The 27,171-nt window shown below is 39.2% G+C and overlaps 1 long non-coding RNA gene across 5 annotated transcripts in view; it reads right to left on the bottom strand.

Annotated features, from left to right (window-relative positions):
• LOC123796523 (uncharacterized) overlaps positions 1 to 27,171 on the bottom strand; it is a 580,540-nt gene that overhangs the window by 273,204 nt on the left and 280,165 nt on the right. For all 5 annotated transcript variants that reach the window (XR_015722242.1, XR_015722241.1, XR_015722243.1 and 2 more), the window contains one exon: positions 6,754 to 6,880. This is a non-coding gene — a long non-coding RNA (uncharacterized LOC123796523). Of the gene's footprint in view, positions 1 to 6,753; positions 6,881 to 27,171 lie in introns of those variants that run through there.

Raw genomic sequence — 27,171 nt, 5'->3', positions numbered from 1 at the left:
CAGGGGAGTCTGTCACGGAGAAACTACTTTTGATAAATATCCTTACCTTCAATGTTTTTTTCTGTTTCTTAGCTTCATATAAACTTGTTAATATTTAAGATATTCTTTTAAAAAAGACAAGCCTGGACCTACCAGAGTCTGGGTTCACTTCAACCTTACTCTGGGCTGCCTTTTGGCAGATTCTACATGCCCAAAGGGATGTTGATTAAATGGTTTCTGAACTGGAGTGTGCAGCCTAGGTCCTGATTGCTAGATAATTCTAATTCCATCTGTCTATAGAGCTGCCACAAAGCCAGCTACTAGTTGTTGCCTATATGTTAACACAATAGCTCAATTCAATTTGAAAAACAGATGCTTAGCTTCTACTGTGTGCCCAACACTTGTAAAAAACTTAGAAAGGCTCCTGGCAAACTGTATGGTCTCAAAATACGTTACTATTACACACAAATATATGCCTTGATTCAAAATATACTGATGTTTGAGATTCAGTTTTACTACTTTGTCTCAGCGCTGTGTTCGCATGGGAGTCAAATTCAGCATTAACTTTAGATGCTGTTAACAAAGGTGAGATGAGTCTTCAAGCAAAAGTGGATTTCAATGGTGTGATTTAATTCTTCCCAGGCTCTCACACTGAGGGACTCAGTTCCACCACCCAGAACATTTTATGTATTTCCATGTTTGTGTGCTGCTGGAGAAATTCCATATCATGTGTTTGCATGAAGGACCTCTGAAGACATGTACATCCTATCGAGTGAAGAACAAAAAGTTGTTCTCCCGAACTTTGAGAAACAAACTGTTCTTTCCTTGAAATTCAAGGCACTGTCACTTCCGATAATGACTGATTCAATGTTTTGACCCTCTTTTGAGTAGTAGGGACAGTAATGGGAATTCAGAGCTCTCAAAGGCATAGTGTAGACATGTGGCATTTCATTCCTACACCTACCACTGTGAAGGAAGGCTTTAAACTTCTAAGTAATCAGAAGGGGGAATGAAGCATGAGAGACTATGGACTCTGAGAAACAAACTGAGGGCTTCAGAGGGGAGGGGGGTGGGGGAATGGGATAGGCTGGTGATGGGTAGTAAGGAGGGCACGTATTGCATGGTGCACTGGGTGTTATACACAACTAATGAATCATGGAACTTTACATCAAAAACCAGGGATGTACTGTATGGTGACTAACATAATATAATAAAAAATATTATTATAAAAAAATAAACTAAGTAGGTATACATAATAACTGAAAACGGGAACTTGAACAGATACTTGTGTGCCAGTGTTTATAGCAGCATTATTCAAATAGCTAAAACGTAAAAACAACCCAATAGCTAAAACGTAAAAACAACCCAATAGCTAAAATGTAAAAACAATTCATCAGCGGATGAATGAATAAACAAAATGTGACACAGGCATACCATGGAATATTATTCAGTCATAGAAAGGAATGATACATGTTAAAAATCATTTTTAACACAAAAAGTTACTGAGAGAACTGAGAACAGATTTCAGCTAACCTGATTCCATTCCTTGATATATTAATTATTAAACTATTTATTCAACCTAAAAAAAGAAAAAGAAAAAAAAAGAAAGGAATGATACATGTTAAAAAAACAATGAACCTTGAAAATATGCTAAGTGAAACAAGTCACACACAACAGGACAAATGTCATATGATTCTACTTATATGAGGTATTTAGAACAGGTGAACTTACAGAGCCAGAAAGTAGAAGGGAGGTTACCAGGAGAAGAGATTACCAGGGAGGAGAGGGCACAGGGAGTTAACGTTTGATGGATACAGACTGTCAGTTTGGAATGATGAAAAGGTGCTAGAGAAGGATAGCGGTGATGGTTATTTAACATTGTCAATGTATTTAATGCAACTGCATTGTCTACTTGAAAAGGGTTAAAATGGTAAACTTCGTGTGATGTATACTTACTGCAATATAAAAAATAATTCTAAAAAGTAGTGCTTCAGGACTTCTGTGACAACATCATTCACATGTTCTATTGATCCAAGTAAAGTCGAGACAGTTGAGTGGTGTGAAAAATTGGCTGCTATTTGTCAATGCTAGAAGTGTTTTATGTTTTTTGTCTCATGTTCTTTTTTGCAATATGTACTCAGCACTCTTTCTTGTCCATTGCTTAGTTTAGGCCTTAATCATTTGTCTTGTATATTTTGCTCTATACTGCAAAAACCTCTAATAGGCTTCCTAGTTATTCATTATTCGTTTTATTTTGAACAAAACCATATGTTTGGTCTTATATCTTAACTCTAATTTCTGTCTTAATTATCGTCAATGGCCCCTATAACCTGAATATGAATAATCAAATACCTTAGGACAATGTCTAATTCTTCCTCACACACTCAGTCTATTGCCTGACCAGTAGCACCAGCTTCCTACTTGTCACCACCATGTTCCTTCCAGGCTGGACTACTGGTTGCCCTGTCTTCTCCATTCATGCCATTTACTATACATGAAATATATCTTCTTCCTGCAATATTCTCCTTATGATGGCATCATCTAAGGCAGCCTAAAACAGCCATCTCCACAAGAGGTATATCCGTGACACTTGGCCCTGAGAGGTTTTCTCCCAACCGAAGGCCCTCTTGCTATGAAGAGGTGAGAAGAGCACTACCATGATAAGGGACATGATCACCATTTTCACATTTCCATTTCAGTTCAGCTCCTCATTGCTTGGTATTGCCTTCCTTCAGCTATAACATCTTCAATCAGGTGTTAGTAATATGTTTCTCTCCTTTGGGAGTAAATTTACTCTCTCCTTAGCCAACCTGTATATTTCTGTTCCAATTCATTAGGTGTTGAATACCAGTTTCACTTTCTGAGGGCAACACTATCTATGCTTGCACGTCAGTTCACTGTCATTACGATGCAACATCCCAGCCCATGCAATATTTAATACATGTGCCTATACAAATTCTTCAAGGTTATTAGCTTCATGGAACACTGTGGGTGATTAACGTCCTTATCCCCAGTACCTCTGGGAATAGCTGAAATATAGGAACTCTTGCCTCAATGTGATAGTAAGAAATGGGTTATCAGACAAAAATAGAGTTTATCGATTATGATGTAGATGTTAAGAATTAGTGAATTCTTTAAAACCTAAACTTCATTGCAACCAATAACAATTTGTTTCCTCATTCAACAAGCTAACATTTTATTAAGTATCTACTAGGCACCATTCTAAATTTGGAGGCAATAAAAATAAATATGATGTGGTTCCTGCCGTCAAAGAACCCAGGTAGTAGAAGAAGTAGAGATTTAAAGACATGTAATTCAATGTTTTAAGTGAAATGATGGAGTCCTTTCCAAAATATTGGGTGGGGTGAGAACTGATGAGCAAAACTTCGCCTGGACATCCATGACATTTCTCCTTTCATTAAAAGGCCTTAACTCATAAACTGAATCTTTAAGAATGAATGGTGGTATAATATAAAGAATCATATCGAGACCTAGTATTAATCATGAAGAATTCTAATAATTTGAGTAGAAGCATTTTACCTATCACCCATACCCTAGTCTCTGCCCAGGGATCTTACAGAAGAATAGGCTTAAATGGGGGACCCCATGTTTCCTTCATTTTCAGCTAATTGATCTTTTGGGGATTGAAGGCATTTATTTATTCTTAGCTCCTGTGACCAACAGCGAGGATAGAAAAGCAAGAGTATACATTTCCAGTATATAAAATTCAAGTAATTTGGGACTCAAACGTCTGGCATAGGACAACATAAAATTTGGCCATGGTTTATTTGGGATAAAAAGGGACAAGACAATGCCCTCAAAAGGATAAGAACAAAAATCCTCTCCTTCTGCCCATTTTCACCAAATGAATTTTCCTGATAATGGGAAGGGTAGCCATTGAGATAAAATGGAGGAAGCATTCTGATAAAACTTTTGTGAATGTTCCTTTGTCTACATCAGATTGGAATCCAGACTTTGCTGACATGTAGGGCATATCATGTGGAATATCGTGACTACTATAATCTCATAGACTCTACCTAAAAACACTCTCCTTTTTTTATATTCTTTTAAGTTACCTCAGAGCCCCAAAGGGTCACCACCATAAAATATTTGAAGATAATTCCTAGTAGCCATGACAAACAGGAATCTGTTAGGCAAGTAGGTGAAGGGGTGAGAGAATTTCAGACAAAGCAAAGACAAAAAGGTATGGAATCATACATCCAGCTACACACTACAGGGCAGGTGCTGGTTGGAAAGATTATGCGATTAGAAGCAGATAGGGGCCGATGGGGGCTTTTTATTTCACAGGAAGAAAACTGATGCTGTAGACAATTAAATCATATTGAGGGCTTTAACAAGGATAATGAGCATGAGATCTGTGTTTAAAGAGTTTATTTAGTCTATTAGCCGTTTAGAAAATGGAACTGATGGGAAACAAAGGCCAAATGCCCAGAGACCACCTAGAAAGACCACAAGAGTTCAAGCAAACTAGAAAAGAGGCAATAGAAACAGAGAGGGGGTGATGTATTCAAAAAATACTTAGGGATTTATTGGATGTGGCTGGTGAGGGAGAAAGAAGTCTCAAGAATTGCTCTTAACTTTTTGGTTTGGTTAGAAGAACTAGGTGGATGGTGTTATCATCAACTGAAATAAAAATTGGAAAAGGAAGCATTTTACAGGGGGAAATTAAGAGCTCTGTGTGAGTTGTGCTGACTTTCAAGGGCATATAAAACATACAGCTGAAGGTGGTGGGTGAAGAATCTAGACGTAAGAAAGAGTTGTCCGCAATAAGCATATAGGTAGTACTTAAAACCATGAGGCCTGATGAGATCAGCCTAGGAAAGTCCCCTAGATGGAGGGGACAGATTGGCTGAAAATAAAAAATATACCCCAGGAGGACACAAAAAGATTAAGAGTCTAGAGAAGAAAGGCAGAACACTACAGTGTGACAGAATTCAAGTTTTGAAACTGATAGTTTAAAGACAACAGAGGGGCACCTGGGTGGTTCACTCGGTTAAGCATCAGACTCTTGATTTCGGCTCAGGTCATGATATTAGGGTCATGAGATGGAGCCCCACATAGGACTCTGTGCTGAGCTTGAGATTCTCTCTCTCCCTCTCTCTTTGCCCCTCCCTGCACTCACACTCAAATAAACAAATAAATAAATAAATAAATAAATAAATAGAATAGAATAGAATCTTTAAAAAATAAAGTCAACAGAGATCAGCACAAATTCAACAGAGAAGTCCAATAGTATGTGTACTGAAAATGTTGCTTGGGCCATTACTGACATTTTGAAAAACAATTTCTATAAATTGGTGGAGGCAGAAGCCAATTTTTATTAGGAATAGAGTACATGGAAAGTAAATGAATGGAGATAACTTTTCTTCTTCTGTAAGAATGTAGAGTTTTGTTCTTCCAAGTTCAGCAATACAATATTCTAAGGTCTCTCATGTAGAGGCTGAGTTTTAAAGACACTTTGTTGTTGTGGTGGTGGTGGTGGTGGTGGTGGTGGTGATGGTGGTGGTGCTGATGGTGGTGGTGCTGATGGTGTTGGTGCTGATGGTGGTGATGGTGGTGGTGATGATGGCGGTGGTGGTGGTGGTGATGATGGCGGTGATGGTGGTGGTGATGATGGTGGTGATGGTGGTGGTGATGATGGTGGTGATGGTGGTGATAGTTAACAGTGGTGGTGATGGTGGTGGTGATGACGGTTCATCTGATTTTCTGGGAGGCAGCAGATACCACACGATCTTTTATCTGCCTACAGATAAAAGATATTTCCACAGCAAGAGCCTCTCATAGTTTGCTGGACAAAATAGAACTCAGTCTCTTTCATAGTAACTTATCATCTTGTTTTCCTTACTTCTTGATTTTCTCATCATTCACAAAGAAAGAGAGTGAGTGAAGAGAGAAAGGAGAGAGAAAGGAATTTTCTGTCTCCTTGGGTCCTCTGCAGTCCTTCTGACATTCTGACACTCCCCAACACATAGACAATGAGCCCCATGACTGCGGGGGCTGTGACTATATTTCTCACCAAGTGAAAAGTACTTAGTAACAAATAAGTGAATGAATAATGCATCTTTGATGTCACTCTTGTTACACATATTTTCATGTTTCTTTCCTTGTCTAGATTGTAAAATCCTAGAATGCAGGAACCTCTTTATGTTTTATAGCATTTTTGGTGCCTTATATAACACCCAACTGCAAACTAGGTAGTTAAGGAATTTTTTTCAGTGGTTGACTGAACTCATACAGAATTATGTAAAACAGAAGAGGGAGTGCTCAGCACTGTGAAACATACATCCAAAGAATAAAAATAGTTCCTGCTCTTGAATAATTGGAAGAATTAAACTAACATACATGAAAAAGTTCGGAGAAAATGTTAACACTGATTCTGGCCATTAAAATATTCATGGAGATTAGAGATCTATGAGCTCTAGAACTGGCAGAAAAGTTTAGAAGAAGAGTTAAAATTTTATTTGGCCCTTCAAGAAGAGATTGGCTTTAAATAAGTGAAGGGAATATAAATTCAATATTTGGGTTGGCAGTGCCAAGCTGCAAGAGAATCCAGGAGAGTCCAGCATAACATGATGGAGAAGGCAGAGGGAGCCCAAGGTAGACAGGACAGGGAAGGGAATGGCAGTGTGAATGAAAATGGAAGCTCTACTCTTTGTTGGAGAGGTAGGAAAAGATGGCATAAGGTCTATGAATATATTTCAAGCCCATATTCCTTTCCGTTGAACATGTGTAGAGAAAATACTTTGTACCTACCATTCACTGGTTTGAAACCCAAGTTTCTCCTCAGAGTGTCATGGTAGAGCTAGTGCAACCGACTTGGCAGGACCTCATGATTTTCCCAGTCAAGCGTGCAGATGCTGTGATGAATATGGAAGGCAGTCTGGGAGAAACACACAGAAACAGATTTATTTTTTAGTAACATTTATTTCTTTTTGGCTCATCAATATTGATACAACTGATAAAACACAACATGAAAAGACAGAAAAGCATCTCCTCTCACCAAAGAGAAGGGATGGGATGGAAAGAAACTGAGCAAAAGGTTGAAAGTACTTAAGTGGAAGCTCTTGCAATGCTGCTAACTTGTTTCCTACAGACAATAAAATGCTTCTGAAATAACTAATAGGAGTATCTGCACATGAATAAAGAAGTCAGTAAAAGTCAGCATTCTTCCCCAAGTATTTCTAATTAAGAAAAAAAGCCCATTCAGTATCAATGTAAAAAAATCTTAATCGTGCTATTTATGGTGTTTATGAGTATTTGTTCTATTTTGACGGCTCCTCTATGAATTCCATTTTGGTAGTTATTAGACTAAAAGAGATCATCATTCACATGGATATATTTTTCACAGGGTTTTAGTTTGCCATACTCATTGTAGCCAACAAAGAAATTACTGCCTGTCATTTTAACAGTGCTAGCAGTGCTTGGCATATAGTAGATATTCAATATATATTGTTGAGTTCAATTCTGAGGAGATTTATTTGCTTTGCAGCTAAACATGTAATATAAAATGACTAATTTCTAGAGAAACAACTTTTTCCCCCATACTTTCAAATCCAATTTTCCATACTCTCAGAGTTTAAAATTTGTTTTGTTTTCTGTTTGCAATGACAACAATAAGACATAATGATAATAACTTATTCTCTCTCTTTTGATTGTAAATTTCATAAGAAGAGAAATCTGGACTGTTTTGTTTGCTGCCTGGCATATAATAGATTCTCAACAAATATTTGTTAAATAAATGAATAAACAAAATTGACTTTCTTGACATCTGTGTGTGAAAGAGAAAACAAAGACAAATATTCTTAGTAACTTTAATACATATACACATTTACCTCCCAAAACCTAATTGTACTCATAATTTCTTTGAGACATCTCTTTTGACTATCCTGCTTAGAACTATTTGAAATGATGTTTTTTACTAAAAAAATGATCAGAATTAGGATTTATCTAATTCTAGATGGACTAGACACAATTCAGAATTTTCAGGAATTAAATGTATCAACTAATTCCTTTCATTTCCTGACTACTGAAAACATAACTTGGTTTTTAAAAATTTCTGAAGGAATTCCAAATTTAAAAAAAACAAACATAGCCATAAGCAAAGTAAGCATCAGTCCTGATTTAATATTCCTAATTGGGTCAAATTAAAATAAGAGAGACTATTCTGTTCTATTGGAATATGAAAACCTTATTCAGGAGCCAAACAAAATGAAAGAGAGAGTGCTTTTCCAATCCTCATAAAAACTTGTGCTGACCATCCATTATTTGCTGCAGTTTGGAAACTTTTTAGACTTTGGAGCAATTTCTTCAGAGAAAAGTGTTTGCAAAGAAGCAGTACGTAAAACAGATTCTTAGAGTTGCTCAAGTGCAAGTGGGGGTGGGTGGGAAGCCGCGAGGATCTAGGGAATCCTGCTATGCCCAGGGAACTGGGGACTGACAAGAGCTTGTTTCTAAGCACAAGACTCCACTAACAATACTGCCCAGGTGACCTTCCAAGCTTCAGAATTCTCACCAGTAAAAGGGAAAATATGACCTATCTTATGCAATTTTTATGAGACTAAATGAGATGATTGTTTGAAGTACTTAGTGTAAAGTCTGAGATGCAATAAGCGGTCACCAAATGGCAGAAAATATTGGCACTCCACCCCTCTCCTTGGATCTCTAGTCACCATTTTAGTGCACCTCACCTACCTCCTCCCCTTCAACGAGCACTTGCACTTGCTTTTGGGAGAACCCAGGCAGAAACAGGTGAAATGCCTGGAAATTCACTTCAACGACCCATCTGGTCCATTCCCTATGGCCCTTACCCAATGACTGAAAAGTACTAAAAGGAGTATTTAAGGCTTATTTTTCATTATACTACACCACTTCAGGATCAAGCTAAAGCCATCCCTAGCACTTTGCCTTAAAAAAAAAAAAAAAAAAATTACTCCCTTGTCTCTTTAGGGTCAGCCCGGGGCTACGCAATCTAAATGGGGATCAATGGATGTTTATTAGCATGGCATACAAGGTACTGAATAAAAATCCCAACATTTTCGGACACTTAGCCCCATTACATCCTCTCCATGGCTACTCTAACTCAGCCCCAGAGAAGCCTCCCGATACACCATGGATGTACATGCCGCTTTTTCCTGTTAGAATGCCTTTGTCTGTGAGAAATGCCTAGTCATCCTTCAGAACCCCCTTCAAATGTTCCCTCCTCTGTGATATGCCCTGAAATCCCAGCGGAAATAATTGCTCCCTCTGTAAGTGTCCTTAAATTGTATCCATATCTCTTCTATAAAATATACCATGTTGTGTTGGTAAGTGTGGGGGAAATTTTTGAGAAGAATGACTTCATACTACTCATCTACCTTTGCATTTCACCCAGCTCCTCTCCAGTCACCCTTCCACTCACCTTCATCCTTGCCACATACATGTCCAAGACCCTTTACCCAAACCCGTATAACCAGATGAGTTGGAATTCAAAACTTTCAGCACTTAGAATGGTATTGGAGGTCAGGTGCCACATCTTACAGAATATTCCTAGCCGATTCTGGGGTGGCACTTCAAAGCTGAATACATCACAGTTTCTTCAGTGAGAGAAATGAGTATTTACATTAAATGGGATAAATAAAAAATGCACATAGCCTTGTATCCATTCAGGTCATGTTTTGCAACTAAATGAATTCAGGATTTTTAGAGCTTTTTGGATTTCAAATTTAAAATAAGAGGTTGTAGACCTTTAATAGAAGCTCAATATGTGCTTATTGAACTGGACCCAAGAAGACATCCTCTCATTGCTGTTTCCATTAAATTTCCTTCCCACTTAAAGTTATTAAAAGCAGCTTTTTTAAAGCTCCTGGATACGACTGCTTTTTACCAGAAGCCAAGATGAACTGTCCAAATCACCAGATCTTCTTACTCAATTCCTAGAGAAACAGATTATATTGTTTTGCTGCTTCTCTGAATGTCAGACCTGTGAAGGAAAGTCTTCTATGTCGATATATAAAAATTGCAGAGCCTTGGAATAGTCAAATGTAATAATTTACAAAATCTGAGGCTAGCAAATTGCTTAAACATGACTTTCCCTTGGTTTGTACCTGGCTAATAATAATCTCAGACACAAAAACTAAACCCCCCAAAGAGATGGAATCATATTTGATGGCTGGAAGCATTTTTGAGGGCACCTAAAATCCCTTCATTTAAAAAATGATGAAACCAAGGCTCAGAGATGTTAATTGACTATCTCAGGTTCACATAGTAGGTTAGTAGCAATGCTGAAACTAGAATCAAGTTCTCTAGAAAGAGTCCCCTTTTCTCCATGTTATCTTGCCTCAATAAAATAGGAGTTCCTCTGACCCTGATCCTTTAAGCCTGCTATTCCAAAGGCATGGTTATCCTACTCTATTCCCTGAAAAACTGCATGCATGCATGGTACACTTCCTGATTCTGCATACTAAAACCGTCATTTGAAAACCGTGATAATAGTAGCTTTCCCTTTACTGAGCCTATCTAGTATGTCTAAGTCTCCACTTGGGGCCTAATAAAAGGAAAATATAAACAGAAGATAGTATTACCATGAGCAATTGTGGTTCTAATAGGCATATATTAAAGGCTTAAAGTTATTTTCAAAATATTCTTAGATTTTTTTTAAGTTACATTTATAGTGAAATAAAACATATCAGGCTTATTAATCAAATTCTTAATATAAAATGATTCCAGAGTTCAAGACCCTTATAACTACTTTATTGAAATAATGTCAATGAAATAATGTATTTAAATGCTACACACAAGGGTTCCTGGGTGGCTCAGTCAGTTAGGCGTCTGCCTTCAGCTCAGGTCATGATCTCTGGGTCCTGGGATCCAGCCCCCATGTAGGGCTCCCTGCTCAGCAGGGGGTCTGCTTCTCCCTCTCCCTCTGCCGCTGCTCCCCCTACTTGTGCTCTCTCTCTCTCTCCCTCTGTCTCTGTCAAATAAATAAATAAAATCTTTAAAAATAAATGCTACACACATTTTAATTTGCTGTCCCTGTAGTATCATTTAAATAGGGATTTTGAATTAAATTCTAATCATGAAATTAAACATGAAAAGATCAGTTCAAGGGAACAGTTCTTTTAATGTATATACCATAAAACTTGAACATGATTTTTAAAATTTAAGGAGTTGCAAGTATTTCCCCAAGCATTAGGCACCATTAAACTTCATAAACTTCAGAAAGAAGTAATTTTTTCAGCTGAGTTTTATCTACAGAAAAACTAAGTTGTGGTCAGTGGGGAAAAAAAGAACTTTGCATCTCTGTTTCCTATCACATCATAGTATCCAGAGAGGATTTCGTCCTCCACTGGGCACCCTCTTCCTTCCTATTTTGGGGAAAGTGAAGAGAAATAGGATAAAAGTGTAGTTGTGAGTTCACACCTGCCCAAAGAATGTGAACATACAGGGGATGTGAACATAAAGAAATGAAAAGTTTAAAACATCAATTTCCCTCCACTTTAGGTCATTTGAATTACAAACAAAAGAATCTAAAGATGTTCTCCCATCAGTTTCTTCCTTTAAAAAAAAAAAAAAAGTAATGATTATCTTTAGTGAAAACATGTGAATGAACCCCTCCAGCAAGTCTAAGTTATTGTTGACTGGAAGTCAGATAAACGATTAGCCATCCTAAAGGACCCTGGTAAATTTGTCTTCTCATCAAACCACTGACAATGGATTTAGTCCCTCTCATATCTTACAAAGCAGAGCTCCAAGTGGATGGAATAAATATACTTGAAGGAAAATAGTACAAGAATCCAAGAAGTAAGGTCTGCCCCACTGAGCCTCCTGTGGGCAAGAGGTAATCATAGCATTGATTCTTTCATAACCACACCAAGTTTCATTTGGGTTTCTTAAGAGAATGGTATAGCTCTGTGTTTTCATTTGACTAATGATCAAATTCTCCAACCAATGTAATTAGAACAACTAGGTCACTGAGCATTCTTAATTAATGAGAAATTCAAAGCCAATTTCATACACCACCTAGGTTTAATTTTCCATTCACCCTGCTGCTATTAATTTGAAGGCTGTAAAATCACTCTGAGAAGTTTGGCCAAAACTAAGATGTTTTTACTCAGATTTATCTTTTAAATGGCCATTGGCAAATAACCATTAGTTCCACCCTCCCCCAACACACACAGACTTCAAGTATCTCTGTAACCATGTTATGTGAAATGATTTATTCTACTGATTACAAGAAGAGCCAGTTCAAAGTGAGAAGCACCAACTTTAAGTGTCAAGCAGGCAAAGATAATGTGGAGAAAAGAACTAAGTAAAAACAAATGAAAGGATTTTTGTTTTGTATTTTCCCCCTGCTGTACCTTCAGTATCTAGGACAGTAGTTGGCACATACTAGGAACTCTATAAAAATTTATTGAATGAGTACCTGTCTTGTTCCTTATCACTCATACTTGCCATATAGTCCCAGGTATTGCCTTTGAAACTCCATTAGCCTTCTCTACCAGACACAGCCAGGAAGACATCAACCCTGCAGGGTGGTACCACAGAGCACCCACCTACAGACCATCTCTAGTATCACTACAACATGAAACATCTGCTAGCCCAAAATAGACATTGCACTCAGTATACTAAGCAGGTTTCCATAAGAGTGTCCCCATTTCAATTCAGATACTATCTAGAAGTGACTTTTTTTATGCCCATGTGAACAAGTGAGATTTGATTCAATCAGGAGATGGAATCCAGAATGGGTTAAACAGAGGAAGATTAATATAAAAACTAAACTATGATAAAAGAGTGACTATAAAATATAAGAAAACTCTATTTAGTACACTAGGGCTGAGGGAGAATACCCAAAAAACAAACATGGAAGTGGGGGGGGGGGGTCCCCTTCCCAAGGCTGGGCTTCAGACTTCATGGAAAAAGGTATATTTCAGCCCAAAGGAGAGCAGAAAAGTTTGCTTGTTTGTCCAGCCTGGAGCTGGTCTGCAGTCTCATGGGCAAGCAGAGGTTACCCTCCAGAATGGAGGCAAAGAACAGGTGATTAGCACCAGTGGTGTGGACACACAAAAGTGATGAGAGCCCTCTAGGTTGCAAAGGGAATCTGGGAGCCAATGGAATTGGGAGACTTTTGGACACTGGTGCAGGCAAGAAGCTTTGGGACACCAGTTCCCATTTCAACAGGGGTGTAGAAAGGTTATCACCAGACAAAGACTGCAAGGTGGCTGAGGATACTGAGCCCATGGCCGGGGCAGAGCCCCACCACATGTTTGCACTCTCACACCACAGAGACTGCCCACCCCTCCTTCCATTTGCCGCAGCAGTAAACAGCAGGAGAACCCATTCCCTACAATGTCCCTCCAGAGCTCTTTACTGGGAAAAGTTAATAATATGCTTACTGTGAAAGGAGAGATGGCTAAAGGAATTGCCTCTATTATCACAGAGCATATATTAAAGAGTAAATCTGGAGCTAAAAGGCAATAAATTAACAATAGCACAGACTGTTACTTTGAAAAATAACATTGTGTGCTTGTTTTCGTGCATGGGCCAATTGACATATACAAACGTAAGTCCCAACTGGGACATAAAGCAACCTCCGGAGAACTCTCTGAGTAGGCATTTCCCTAGAGGTCACCTCAAAGTGAACTCTCAAATTAGGGGCAGGTCTAAACTTATAACCAAATCATTTGGAAACATTTCTTCTGAAATATATCCAGACAGGTCTCTATAATAACCAACTGTCCTAGTAGCAATAAGACTTTACCCACAGTATAATGATTACAATTATCATAGAGAATCAACCCATTCCCATTCTCCTGATTCTGACATTTACGCCAACCATGCAACTGTCTAGGAGACATTGTTGGGTTTTTTTTCTTTGTTACCTAAAATTATACAATATTTCAGTAACTCAATTTTGTTCTTCACCAATGAAAGTCACATATATCATACCAAACTACTTGCTGCATCCATTGCAGTGTAAAAACCAACCCTCATTGTTTTGACCCTTAGGTCAAAGGATCCTTTGATTCTTAGACATAAAGAAAGAATACATACCTCCAACAACAAAGCATTATAATCCATTAAGATAAGAATTGGCAACCTCTCCAGTGAGTTTCTATATATCTAAAATCATAATGAGGGAAACAACACAAACATTTTTATTTCTAGAAATTCCCCTCATCTCCAGATCTTAGAAACAGTTTCCTCGGGAAGTCAGTGTAATCTTTCATTCACACCCTTTGGCTTTCCTGAAAAATAACAAATCCTGATAATTGCGAGACTGCTTCAAAACTTTAAGCAAAGAAGAAGAAAATAAAAGGAGTCAATGTTTACTCTTTAAGATAAACCAACTCTAGAGTTTGTATTCTATCCGTCTTTCCCTAAAATAGGTAAATAAGAAAGAAACGCTTCAGATTACTTTGTGACTCTGGAATTTTGGGAGGACCCAGAAGGCCAGAGTCATAAAACCTATTAAATATTCTTCTATGACATGACCTGAGGGAAAAACCCAATAAAACGTACGGAAATATTAGAATGTAAAGTGAAATGTTTCTCCTCTAAGAGTGAATATCGTCTTGAAAGACAAAAAATTAGTTAATAAAGAGTAGGCCCCACCTTGAATTTTCTAGACTAATCCTGATTATACCATGCTTCCTCAAGTATCCCCTTAGTGCATTTCTAAATGTATTTGTTTTAAAACAATTTTCACTAGATTAGCCAGGTACCATCATGGAGGAAGATTTCAATTCCTCTTGAAAAGAGGTTTGATAAATTACTTTTTTTAAAGATTTATTTATTTTTCAAACAGAGAGTGTGAGCAGGGGGAGAAGCAAAAGGGAAAGGAGAGACAGAGGACCCGCAAGCAGACTCCCCACTGAACGAGAAGCCTGACACACAGGCCTCTATCCTAGGACCCTGAGATCATGACCTGAGCCAAAACCAAGAGTCAGCCACTTAACCAACTCAGGCACCCAAGTGTTCCTGAAAAACTGTTTTTTACTGCCCAGGGAAGGTCTGGAAAAACGTGGTGAAAGTTAATAAGTTATGCTCTCAGTTTGTAAATTTTTATATTTTCAACTGTTAATTTATTAAACAGTCGTCAGAACCTATATTTTCACACAGCCCCAGGAACCCTTCCTTGTGCAAATACCTGCAACAACTAACGATTAATGAAGCACTAGAGGCAAAGAACATATGTTTTGATTAGTCGTGCCATATGTGCAGTTCAAACTCCAACTATGTAGCTGGGAAAGAGTATGCCACTTAGACCCTAACCTACAGGTGTGTTAATCTCTACTATTCAAACTCCACGCTCATTTTAAACAACTGACAAAAAGCAGCTGCCCTTATTGATTTCTAATTATCTATTACATGATTTATAACAAAACCAGTGAGTGTCCATCTCTCAAGAATCAGATAATGGTTATAACTGCACAGTTCTACTGGAGGATTGGGCTATCTCCAGGTTTAAAAGCTCAAGAGCATTACTTAAATAAAATGTTCATTGAGTAACCACATGCCATGTATCTATATATAAGTGTAACAAGATGCTAAATTCGACTTTTCCTATGTTCTCAGTTTCCACAGAATAATCAGTGAATATCACTTCTGGACGACATGTTAACATACCAAGAACTAGTTCTGAAACCCTTGGCTATCACTCACTTTTGGGTCTCACTGCACAAAAGCAGAGGGAAAGGGGCCATCTGTCACATTTAAAGCTAAGGAAAGTAGCTTTTGAGAACCACACAGAGAGCTGGAGTTTGGGGTATGCAGTCTTATGACTGTCACCTAGAAAATTCGACAGTCAGAAGAAGGGCTGCAGTTTCCCCTGAAGATGGGAGAAGAGATGGCTAGTGTGGGAACAGGAGTGAGTGGCACTTCCACTAACAGCTTGTTTCCCATGGACCAGATATGGGTCTGACAAAAAGCACACCTACAGGAAGGCATTCCTAAAATGATTCCAACAGTCTGGTGGGATGGACCTCTGGAGAGAAGTTTTAAGCAATGAGGACATTATCTAGAACAAAGATCTACAAATATAGCAATCCCAAAAAACACTGCACGAGAGAAAGTCAGTATTTGGACACCTGCCCCAATTGAGAGCATTTTAACAACCAAGAGAAACTTTTTAAGTCACCCCAGTTATATACAACACTTTTGCTTCCTTTATCTCTCATCCCTTCTTCATTCACCCCTACCCCAAAAGGCTAAAAACAGGGAATGGGGGAAGGAGGAAAGTATCAGAGGGGGTAATGAAAAAGATAGACTACACTCCTCATCCCACTGCACGGCTTGGAACCTGAGTCAAGCCGGACCTGGGGGAGAGAAGTCGGACTGCATGAGATTGTGAAACTTTGATATTAGACAAGACTAGCCTTTTCAACTCCTAAAATATGAGACAGTTCTATTTATTAATACCTGAAAGCAACTGGGAAAGAGAGCCAAACAAAGACACGAGGCCAAGTAGGGAACAAAGCACGGCTTCGTTGACAGCTTGGTGAAGCCCATTAAATATGTCAAAGCAACAGTCCAATGAAAGCTGGATGCAAACCATACCTTGTATTGGAATCTCTCAGTGAAGTTTCTTATTTCTTCCCCACCCCTCCAATGAGTCTGTGGGTACATCACCCCCAAATGTGAGGGTGGGTCTTTACTGCTGCAATCTAAGGAAAATCCAACATAAAATATGCACATCAGTGCAGCAACAAATTAAGAAGAGAGACAGCAGGAAAAACCATATTTTCCCCAGCGTCCAGCACTGTGCAGCATGTGTTGTCTGGTCTATGTCTGGGAAATAGCCCAGTACAAACTGCCATATGGATGAGAAGGACTTGAAGAGCTTCCTGTAGCAGAGGTAGGGGTCCTGGGATAAAGGGCAGGGAGTGAAGGCAAACTAAGAGGACTGGTGGAGCCTGGAGGTCCTGAGAAGCTGGGTCCTGTTTTAGGCTCCACAGGAGATAGAAGGACTGCCTGCTCAGGGTCGTACCTCACCCTTTAATATGGTGACAATTCACCACACTCCCTTAGTAAGAAAAACATGGCCCTGTGTCTGACCAATCTGAGCATATATCGTCCTTGTGTAAGGGCAAGACTTTGGAAGAAAGGGGAAGGGGGAGGAAAGTTTTCTCCTCTGAGGGACAGAAACAGATTCCATAACCTTACTTGATGGCTTTTTGGAAAACTGCTTATAAAAATAGACTTAGCTCCTTTGATGAAATGACACTTACGAACTAGAGTGAATAATTTGTCTGAAGTCACCTGATTAATAGCTCTACTCCCTACTTCCCTTTTTGCTCTGAACACTTAATGTTTGCTAATGATGCAATTCCATTACCCAAGTTTCTGGCAATTTAAACCCCATCATGTCTTCTGACCTATTCTAAGAAGTCTCAAATAATAAGACGGCTCTTCACAAATACCTATTTTATGGGCAAAGCTCAGAGAAGAAAATAAATGTACTCCAATCTGTGGTGATACCAAACTCAATTGTATTATTTAGTACCTGTGTGAAATTCACAATCTGAGTCTGGACCACAAATCAGAGTGAAAAGTTTGTAACTTTTCAGATTCTTCACATATATCAATGATAATGACAATGATAGCACACTTTTTTTTTTTTTAAGATTTTATTTATTTGACAGAGAGAGAGAGAATACAAGCAGGGGGAGTGGCAGGCAGAGGGAGAGGGAAAAGCAGGCTCCCTGCTCAGTAGGGAGACTGACATGGGGCTGGATCCCAGGACCCTGAGATCATGACCTGAGCTGAAGGCAGACACTTAACCAGCTGAGCCACCCAGGCACACCTTTATTATTTATCGTGAACCAGGCACTCAGCTAAGTGCTTTATATACTCCATACTGTCTATATACTTTATATACCCACGATAACCTAGAATCCATTCTTTTTTCATCTCCAGGAGTTGAAACAGTTTAGCAATTATAAATGACTTATTCAAAAACATATAGCTACAAAGTGGTCCAATCCAGGTCCTTAAGCTTTACACCAAAATGCCTCTCACTAGAATGCAGGATGTCCGGAGTTTTGATTCTTATATTGCAACTGCTAGTACCTTAAAGAAAACACATTTTATATTGGTGATATAAAAAGGTATGCATGCCTCTTTCAGTTGTTTTCTTACTGGAAATTGAAGGGTCATTTTGAGATATCTTAAAGCCAAGAATAAATGAAAATGTTTAAATCTTTATCAATCTTCCAGGAACCTTTGGTGATTTTGGCTTTATTTCACATACTGAATATTTACTTCTGTGTGGGCAGTACAGTTTTAGTGTGTTTTATATTTCTGATAGAAATTTTACTTTAATTAGAATAGAAGGTTGATACATTCACGTGTATGTTGTCTTGCTATATTTTAGATGTTTATATCAAATGGTAACAAAATGCCTTCTACTTTGTGTGGTATATATGTATATATCCCATAGTCTCATCAAGATCCAAAGAACAAGAACCTTATACTTGCCTTCATGACAGCCAATACGGAGAAATCTTCGAGGGTGTTAAATAAAGAATCGTCGCTTTATCTCATTCATAAGGATTCAGAAGAGGAACCGTATGACTCCAAAAAAGGGCAACAGTAGATTAGGAATGACCAGAAATGTTTCATTGGGTACCCCCTACAACTAAGGTGTACACCAGCTCTACCTCCTGATTTCTTTAAAATCGGAGTGTTCTATAAATACAGACCCCATAGTAATGGTGCAAAGAAGCAGCAGCATTCTGGGTAGTCATTTGTATTCTAAGAAATGGAGGATGAAGCCCTTTTGCTGCCAATACCTCACTTCAAACAGCTTTGGTGGCACTGAGCATGTCATAGGGGCATCATCTGAAGACCTGCTTGGGCCCCTTGCACCCTAAAGTGCCAGTTCTGGAGAGGATCAGCAGAATCAGAGGATCCCAAGAGACACCAAGGAGGGCTGGCCTATGACTTCACATGCTCCTTCCCTACTCCCTTTCTTTCCTCTCAGCTTCCATTCAGCCTCAGAGAATTCACTGAGAGCTGCACTGAGTGCCACTGGACAAAAAAGACCCCTGAGTAATCGTATCAGAACTAATGCACATCCTTCAGTAGCACAGCCTGGAACTCAGAAGGCCTCTGGGGTCATCCTTAGATGACCTGCACCAATTCCTTTCTCCTTTTCCAAACCCTGAGCAAACACAGGACTCTCAAGGCAAAATTAGAGAAGTTTTCCTTGCGGGATGTTGCCTGGGTCCCTACAATGCCTCTGTCCCCAGATGCTGAAGCAAAACAGCAGCAGGATTGGGGACGCTGAGTGGTTACTTGTTGCCCAGGTAATTTCTGAGGTGCTTTTCTATCGTTACTGGAGAACATACCAGAAATTCTCCTCCTTGGCTTACTTTCTAAGCACCTAAATATGGTTTACTAAGTACGAAACCTGAAGGAGTGCATCTGACTGCATCCAGTGCATTTCCCCAAGGTGCTCTTCCTGCGCATGTCTAAACGAACGGGATGAGCTGAGCTGTCAGGTTTGTGTTGATTCTATTGCAGCTCAAGGCATAAGCTCACCTCACAGAGCTCTGGAATCTTCCAGCTGCTCCCAGACCCTTCCTCTTCCTGGCACATTTGAGTATGAAGGACACAGTCACAAAGAAGGCTGAGCCTCGGAGAGGTAAGTAATGTCAATTTACATTTCAAAGCTGTTTTTACCTGTTTCAGGAAGACAGACCATTTGCTCATTAAACACCCATCTACAATCAGCTCTGATACAGCATGGACCTTGATCCACCTCCCACAGATTGGCTTGAGAGCTTTAAACCCTCCTAATCTCAGGCTGGCTCACATTTGACTGGTAGAGTTTTTAGCTGAGTGTTCAGCTGCAATCACCACTTCATTTGATCATTTAAAAAGAGGAATGATTTTTTTTTCTCTTGACTCCTTTAATCTTCTCCTTATTAACAAAAATGGCCTTAGGTCAGGAGGTTGGCAGGGATATGAAGTGAATTACTGATCTCTTTGGAGAAAAGCTCTGTATAAACATAAGGTATTATTGCATCTGACCATTCTGAAACCAAGCTTTCTGCCCTTTACAAAACTTTCACCTCCTTTAGGGCTTTATGAATAATTGAAAACACCGCATTTGTGTCTTCCTAAGTACTTCCTACATAGTATTACAAGACAGTTTAGTACAGTGGAGACAGATTGCCTGGGCTCGTATCCCAACTCTGGTAATTCCTAGGTTTCTTTACCTTTCTGTGCTTCAGTCCACTTATCTGTAAAATGGTTATTTAATAGGGCTTCTCTAATAAAAACTTGTGCAGAATAAATTAATATATATAAAGCATTAGAACAGTCCCTGGCACAGGTTTGGATTCTACAATGTTAGCTATGGTTTCTCAGAAAAATCTGTCTAAAATTGAGACAGAGCAGGGCCTGGAGTCAGGTCCTCTCAACCCTAACCACCAAAGGCAGATTCCAGGAGAGCTAAGTCTGCGCCCTTTAGAAGCGTATCTTGCAGGAATGTGGAGGGAGGACGCTTACTACAATGACTGACAAAAACCGGACCAGTCTGTGCCAAGACGGACTCCAGTACTGACTTTCACCAACTTTCTCCCTCATTATAATACTAAAAACCAAGCCTGGGATGGAGATTGAACATACGAATTAGACATGCAACACATGAAGAAGCATAACCTTTAAGTGCATAAGTGCTAATAAATCCCCACCTCTATATGCTTAGATGTCACCCTTTTCCCAACCTAAGTTTCTTTAAAGCACTCTTCCTGACCTCTCCTTGGGGAGTCAGCCTGAGGATTCTCTCCTTTGTGCTGCCTCCATTGTGCTTAAGCATAAGCCCTGATAAAGCCTTGCCTAGAACTCACAATTGGCCTGCTCTTACCAATTCTATTGTGTAGAGAGCCCAAGGGCCCGGTTCAGCATCAAAATGATATATCTTAAAAATTCAAAATGAGGTTAAATGCTGAATTTTTACTCTCTTTAGAGTTATCCATCATCAGGATGTGTCAAACTTAGCAATAAGCTCCAAGACTGTCACCTTGAGAAAACCCTTTACTTTTTCTCTTGAGATTCGGTTTCCTAGTCTATAAAAGGGAGACAATAGTGATGCTTACTTCATAGGATTGTGTCTAGCAAATGAGACAAAGAATGGGAAACTGTGTGGTGAAATTCTGAGACCTGTCACTTAGCCCAAAGCCAGAAGAATAATGGCTGACAAGCGAAGTCAGGTAATGTAGAACAGGCAGGGTTGCTCTCTGCAAGGCCACAGTAGTAATGATTAGGTGAACATGGTCTAGATTTGGATCTCCAAAAGGCTGAAACAGAAATGGTTGAGAAGTCAAAGCCAATGTAGGTTAGAGAGGAACAGAATACAGAAGAATAACTTGTTGACGCAAACAGGAGAATATTCCAAATATTTTTTTGTCCTCAAACAAGGTCCTTCTAGGGTACGATATCCCCTCATCTTTCCAATTATGTTACACAAATATGTGACAGGATGAAAAGCTGAATGCCAACTTAAAAAGAAAGTTTCTCTAGTGAAGAAAGAAAGGAGATGGAAACATTAGGGCTTCCCACAGGAAAGAGGGCAAAGACCACAGTGCAAGATGTCTCGATGAACTGGCACCATCCTCCCTTGCCCCATTTGAATCCTCATCCACTGCTCCCTCTAAGGGGACACATTCAGGAGCTAGCCAAAGGGCCCTACCAAATTTGAGCATTGGACAGAGGAATTAGTCTAACTGGTCTCATATTTATTAACATAGAATTAGTTTTGACAGAATACGGATGAGGTTCTCCTAACAGGCATTATTCAAGATTCAAATGTCAAGTTCAAAGCAGGGGGCTGCTCTGTCCTGGTCAGGACCACTTCTAGCAGAAGTTTGTAGGCCAGTGCATCTCAGTCTTACTTTCCACCTATCTCACCTGGGGGTCTTTTTAAAATATAGATTCCTATTCGGTAGGTGTGAATGAGGCCTGAGACGGAGTACTGCAACAAGCTTCCAGGTGATATTGCTGTTGCTGCTCCAGAGATCAGATTTTGTGGAGCAGGGGTCTAGTTCTCTGGGTAAGAGCCTCAGAGAGAAAGGGTTCTGACATTGAGTGACCTCAATCTGAGAGCTTTTATAAGAGCTACAAACTCATTTATTATCTTGCTAGATCTCTTTGGAACTCTCTAAAGGTTGAAAGGGTTTGCTCATTTTCAGTCTCTAGTGAGGGGGTATATCATTCTCATTCTTTCAAGAAGTTGTGTATTAAAAAATAAGATGTTAGACTTCCCTGCAGCTCTTTCTGAGAGCCCTGCCCACTAACGACCAAAGAGCTCTTCAGGGCATGTCTTCCAGGCATGTTTTCAATGAAAAATTGAAAACACCATATTTATGTCTTCCTAAGTACTTCCTACATAGTATTACAAGGTAGTATGGCAGAGTGGAGACAGATTGCCTGGGCTCCCTGTGGAATCCTGTCACTGTTTCTATAGGTTAGAAGTGTCAGATCAACTCTAGTGGTCAAATCAACCACTGGGCTGGGGCCAGAATACCCAGCTGTGACATAAGGGGTTTGACAATAATCTCTAAGGACTCATTATGCTCTGAAGAAACGTGATTCTAGGTTCCGGTTTCTCCCATCAAAGTATGACGAATTTTTGTTTTAGCTGTTTTAATTAAAGGTTATTGCACACTGCTCAGAACAAAAGGGGGATATCGATACAACCTGCTCACCCTTTACTGGAGGAGATGGCACCCCTTCTAGCGACATCTGATTATGATAACAAATTTAAATATGGCATGCAGTTTGCAAAGAGAAAAAAACAGCCTCCTGTAGTCAGTTTTAAAAAATTCTTCACAGTCATATGAATTCATCCATTTTCTATGGTGTAGACAAAATTAACTTTTTCTTTTTACCTTAAACATTAGTGTATAATCATTTTGAACAACAAAAAAAGTTATCTATCTAAATATACCCAATGGCTTATCTTCACCTCCTTCAAGTTGTCACTCTCCCGCCCTTTTTTTTCCAGTAACAACCATCATATTCTAGCAGAATACATAATTTAGTTATTTCTTATGTTTATGGTTTATTGTCCATCACTGTGCTAGAGTGGGCCTCCACCCCACAGAGGCCGGGATCTTTTTTTCTCATTGTTCACTGAAAACCCTAGAGTAGTGTTTGTTATATAGAAAGCATTAAAAAATAATAATAATAAAACCTAAAAACTAAAATACCTAAAATGTTCTAAATCCAAACCCCAGGGGCAAGATGGCAGAGAAGTAGGGGACTGTTTCAACCAGTACCCTGAATTAAGCCGGATATCTACCAAACAATTCTGAACACCCAAGAAATCAGCCTGAGGTGTAAGAATATACATCTGAATCTCTATGAGCAGAAAAGCACCACCTGTCCTGAGGTAGGAAGGGAGGAGTCATGAATCTGTGGGCAGACATCGGAAGATATGCAGAAGCCGCTATAAGCTGGCCCCTGGAAAGTGATATAACACCGGAGAGCGAAAGCATCCTGCGTTGGGGACCCGCGGTAACACGCAGAGTGATAGCAGCCAGGAAGGGCTTTATAACAGCGCTCAAACAGGATCCAGGAGCTGCGGGCACACACGTGAACCTAGACCGCTGGTGGTTTTAGAATCACAAAGGACAGAGACAAGCAGGGCTCCTGGGTTCACCATTGAGAAGGTTGCTGGGGGCGCACACCACTCACGGGAAGGCTGCAGTTTTCAGCTCCACTTACAGAGACAGAGACTGTGTGTTCTGGAAGGTTCAGAGAAGAGCAGACTGTGATTTCTCTGCTCTGGGACAGAGGTCTGGGTGCAGACATCTTTTTTTTTTTTTTTTTTTTTTGCTCTGACACTCAGAAAAGCTGTGGAAAGCTGCCAGAGAACAAAAGCTCAAAAAACCGGTTTCCATGGAGCCCAGGCCCCAGACAGGGGCAGCGCAACTCCGTGGAAGCAAGGTTGCCTGAGAAACAATGCAGCAGGCCCCTCCCTCAGAAGATAGGTTGGAAGAACAAGGGGACAACAACCCTATGTTGGCACAGGGTTGCAGACTGGATACAAAGACAGGACCCATCCATATGCTGTTTACAAAAGACTCATTTTGAACCTAAAGACACCTCAGACTGAAAGTGAGGTGATGGAGAACCATTTCTCATGCCAACAAACCTCAAAAGAAAGCTAGCGTAGCAATTCTAATATCAGACAAAGTAGAATTGAAACCAAAGACTGTATTAAGAGATGCAGAGGGACACTATATCATACTTAAGGGTCGATCTAACAAGAAAATCTAACAGTTGTAAATATCTATGGCCCCAACATGGGAGCAGCCAACTATATAAGCCAGTTATCAACCAAAATAAAGAATCATATCGACAATAATACATTAGTAGTATTAGATTTTAACACTCCAATCTCAGCATTGGACAGATCATCTAAGCAGAAGATCAACAAAAAAAATAAGAACTCTGAATGACACATAGGACCAAACAGACTTTGTAGATATATACAGAACATTCCACCCTAAAACAACAGAATACTCATTCTTCTCGAATGCACATGGAACATTCTCCAAAATAGACCACATACTGGGTCACAAATCAGGTCTCAGCCAATACCAAAAGATTGAGATTATTTCCTGCATATTATCAGACCACAATGCCTTGAAACTGAAATTCAATCACAAGAAAAAATTTGGAAGGAATTCAAACACTTGGAAGTTAAAGAGGTACCTGCTAAAGAATGATTGGGTCAACTAGGAAATTAAAGAAGAAATTAAACAACTCATGGAAACTAATGAGAATGAAAGCACTTGAGTACAAAACCTATGGGATACTGCAAAGGCGGTCCTAAGGGGGAAATACACCATCCAAGCCTCTCTTAGAAAATTAGAAAAAACCTAAATGCACAAGCTAACCTTACACCTAAAGGAGCTGGAGAAAGAAAAGCAAATAAAACCTAAACCAAGCAGGAGAAGAAAAATAATAAAGATTAGAGCAGAGATCAATGAATTAGAAATCAGAATTACAGTAAAGCAGATCAAGGAAACTAGAAGCTGGTTCTTTGAAAGAATGAATAAGATTGATTAAACACTGGCCAGACTTCTCCAAAAGAAAAGAAAAAGGACCCAAATTAATAAAATCATGAACGAAAGGGGAGAGATCATGACTAACACCAAGGAAATAGAAACAATTATTAGAAATTATTACCAGCAACTATACGCCAACAAATTGAGCAACCTGGAAGAAATGGATGCTTTCCTGGAAACTTATAAAGTACTAAGACTGAAACAGGAAGAAATACAATCTAAATAGACCAATAACCAGTACTGAACTCAATACTGAAATTAAAGCAGTAATCAAAAACCTTCCAAAAAACAAAAGTCCAGAGCCAGATAGCTTCCCAGGGGAATTCTACCAAACAATTAAAGAAGAAATAATACCTATTCTCCTAAAGCTGTTTCAAAAAATAGAAACAGAAGGATAACGTCCAAAATATTCTATGAGGCCAGCATTACCTTGATACCCAAACCAGGCAAAGACCCCATCAAAAAGAATTACAGACCAATGTCCCTGATGAACAGCGATGACAAAATACTCAACAAGATCCTAGCCAATAGACTCCAACAGTACATTAAAAGGATTATTCGCAACAACCAAGTGGGATTTATTCCTGGGATACAAGGGTGGTTCAACATTCACAAATCAACATAATAGGGCACATTTATAAAAGAAAAGACAAGAACCATATGATCCTCTCAATTGATGCAGAAAAGGCATTTGACAAAATACAACATCCGTTCCTGATTAAAACACTTGAGTATAGGGATAGAGGGAACATTCCTCAAATTCATAAAAACCATCTAGGAAAAGCCCACAGCAAATACCATTATCAATGGGGAAAAGCTGAGAGCTTTTCCCTTAAGATCAGGAACGTGACAAGGATGCCCACTTTCGCCACTATTGTTCAACATAGTGCTAAAAGTCATAATATCAGCAATCAGACAACAAAAAGAAATAAAAGGTATTCAAATCAACAAAGAAGAAGTCAAACTCTTTCTCTTCACAGATGGCATGATACTGTATGTGGAAAACCCAAAAGCCTCCACCCCCAAATTACTAGCACTCATACAGCAATTCAGTAATGTGGCAGGATACAAAATCAATGCACAGAAATCAGTTGCTTTTCTATACACCAACAGTGTAATTGTAGAAAGAGAATTAAGGAATTGATTCCATTTACAATAGCACCATAAGATACCTTGGAATAAACCTAACCAAAGAAGTAAAGGATCTATACTCTAGATACTCAGAACACGTATGAAAGAAATTGAAGAAGACACAAAAAGATGGAAAAACATTCCATGCTCATGGATTGGAAGAATAAACATTGTTAAAATGTCTACCCTGCCCAGAGCAATCTACACTTTCAATGCCATCCCTATTAAAATACCACTGGCATTTTTCAAAGAGCTGCAACAAACAATCCTAAAATGTGAATGGAACCAAAAAAGACCCTGAATAGCCAACGGAATGCTGAAAAAGAAAAACAAAGCTGGGGGCATCATGTTGCCTGACTTCAAGCTATATTACAAAGCTGTGATCACCAAGACAGCATGGTATTGGCACAAAAACAGACACACAGACCAATGGAACAGAATAGAGACTCCAGAAATGGACCCTCGACTCTATGGTCAACTAATCTTTGACAAATCAGGAAAAAATATCCAATGGAAAAAAGACAGTCTCTTCAATAAATGGTGCTGGGAAAATTGGACAGCTACATATAGAAGAATAAAACTGGACCATTCTCTTATACCATACACAAAGATAAACTCTAAATGGATGGAAGACCTCAATGTGAGACAGGAATCCATCAAAATCCTAGAGGAGAACATAGGCAGTACCCTCTTCGACATCGGCCGCAGGAACTTCTTTCAAGACACATCTCCAAAGGCAAGGGAAACAAAAGCAAAAATGAACTTTTGGGACTTGATGAAGATAAAAAGCTTCTGCACAGGAAAGGAAACAGTCAACAAAACTAAGAGGCAACCCACGGGATGGGAAAAGATATTTGCAAATGACACTACAGATAAAGGGCTGGTATCTAAGATCTATAAAGAACTTCTCAAACTCAACACCCAAAAAATAAATAATCAAGTCAAAAAATGGGCAGAAGACATGAACAGACACTTCTCCAAA

This window comes from Ursus americanus, chromosome 29 (assembly GCF_024610735.1).
Source record: "Ursus americanus isolate L20-20 chromosome 29, mUrsAme1.1.p, whole genome shotgun sequence".
Classification (NCBI taxonomy): Eukaryota; Metazoa; Chordata; class Mammalia; order Carnivora; family Ursidae; genus Ursus; species Ursus americanus.
This window is presented reverse-complemented; position numbering and strand designations above follow the sequence as displayed.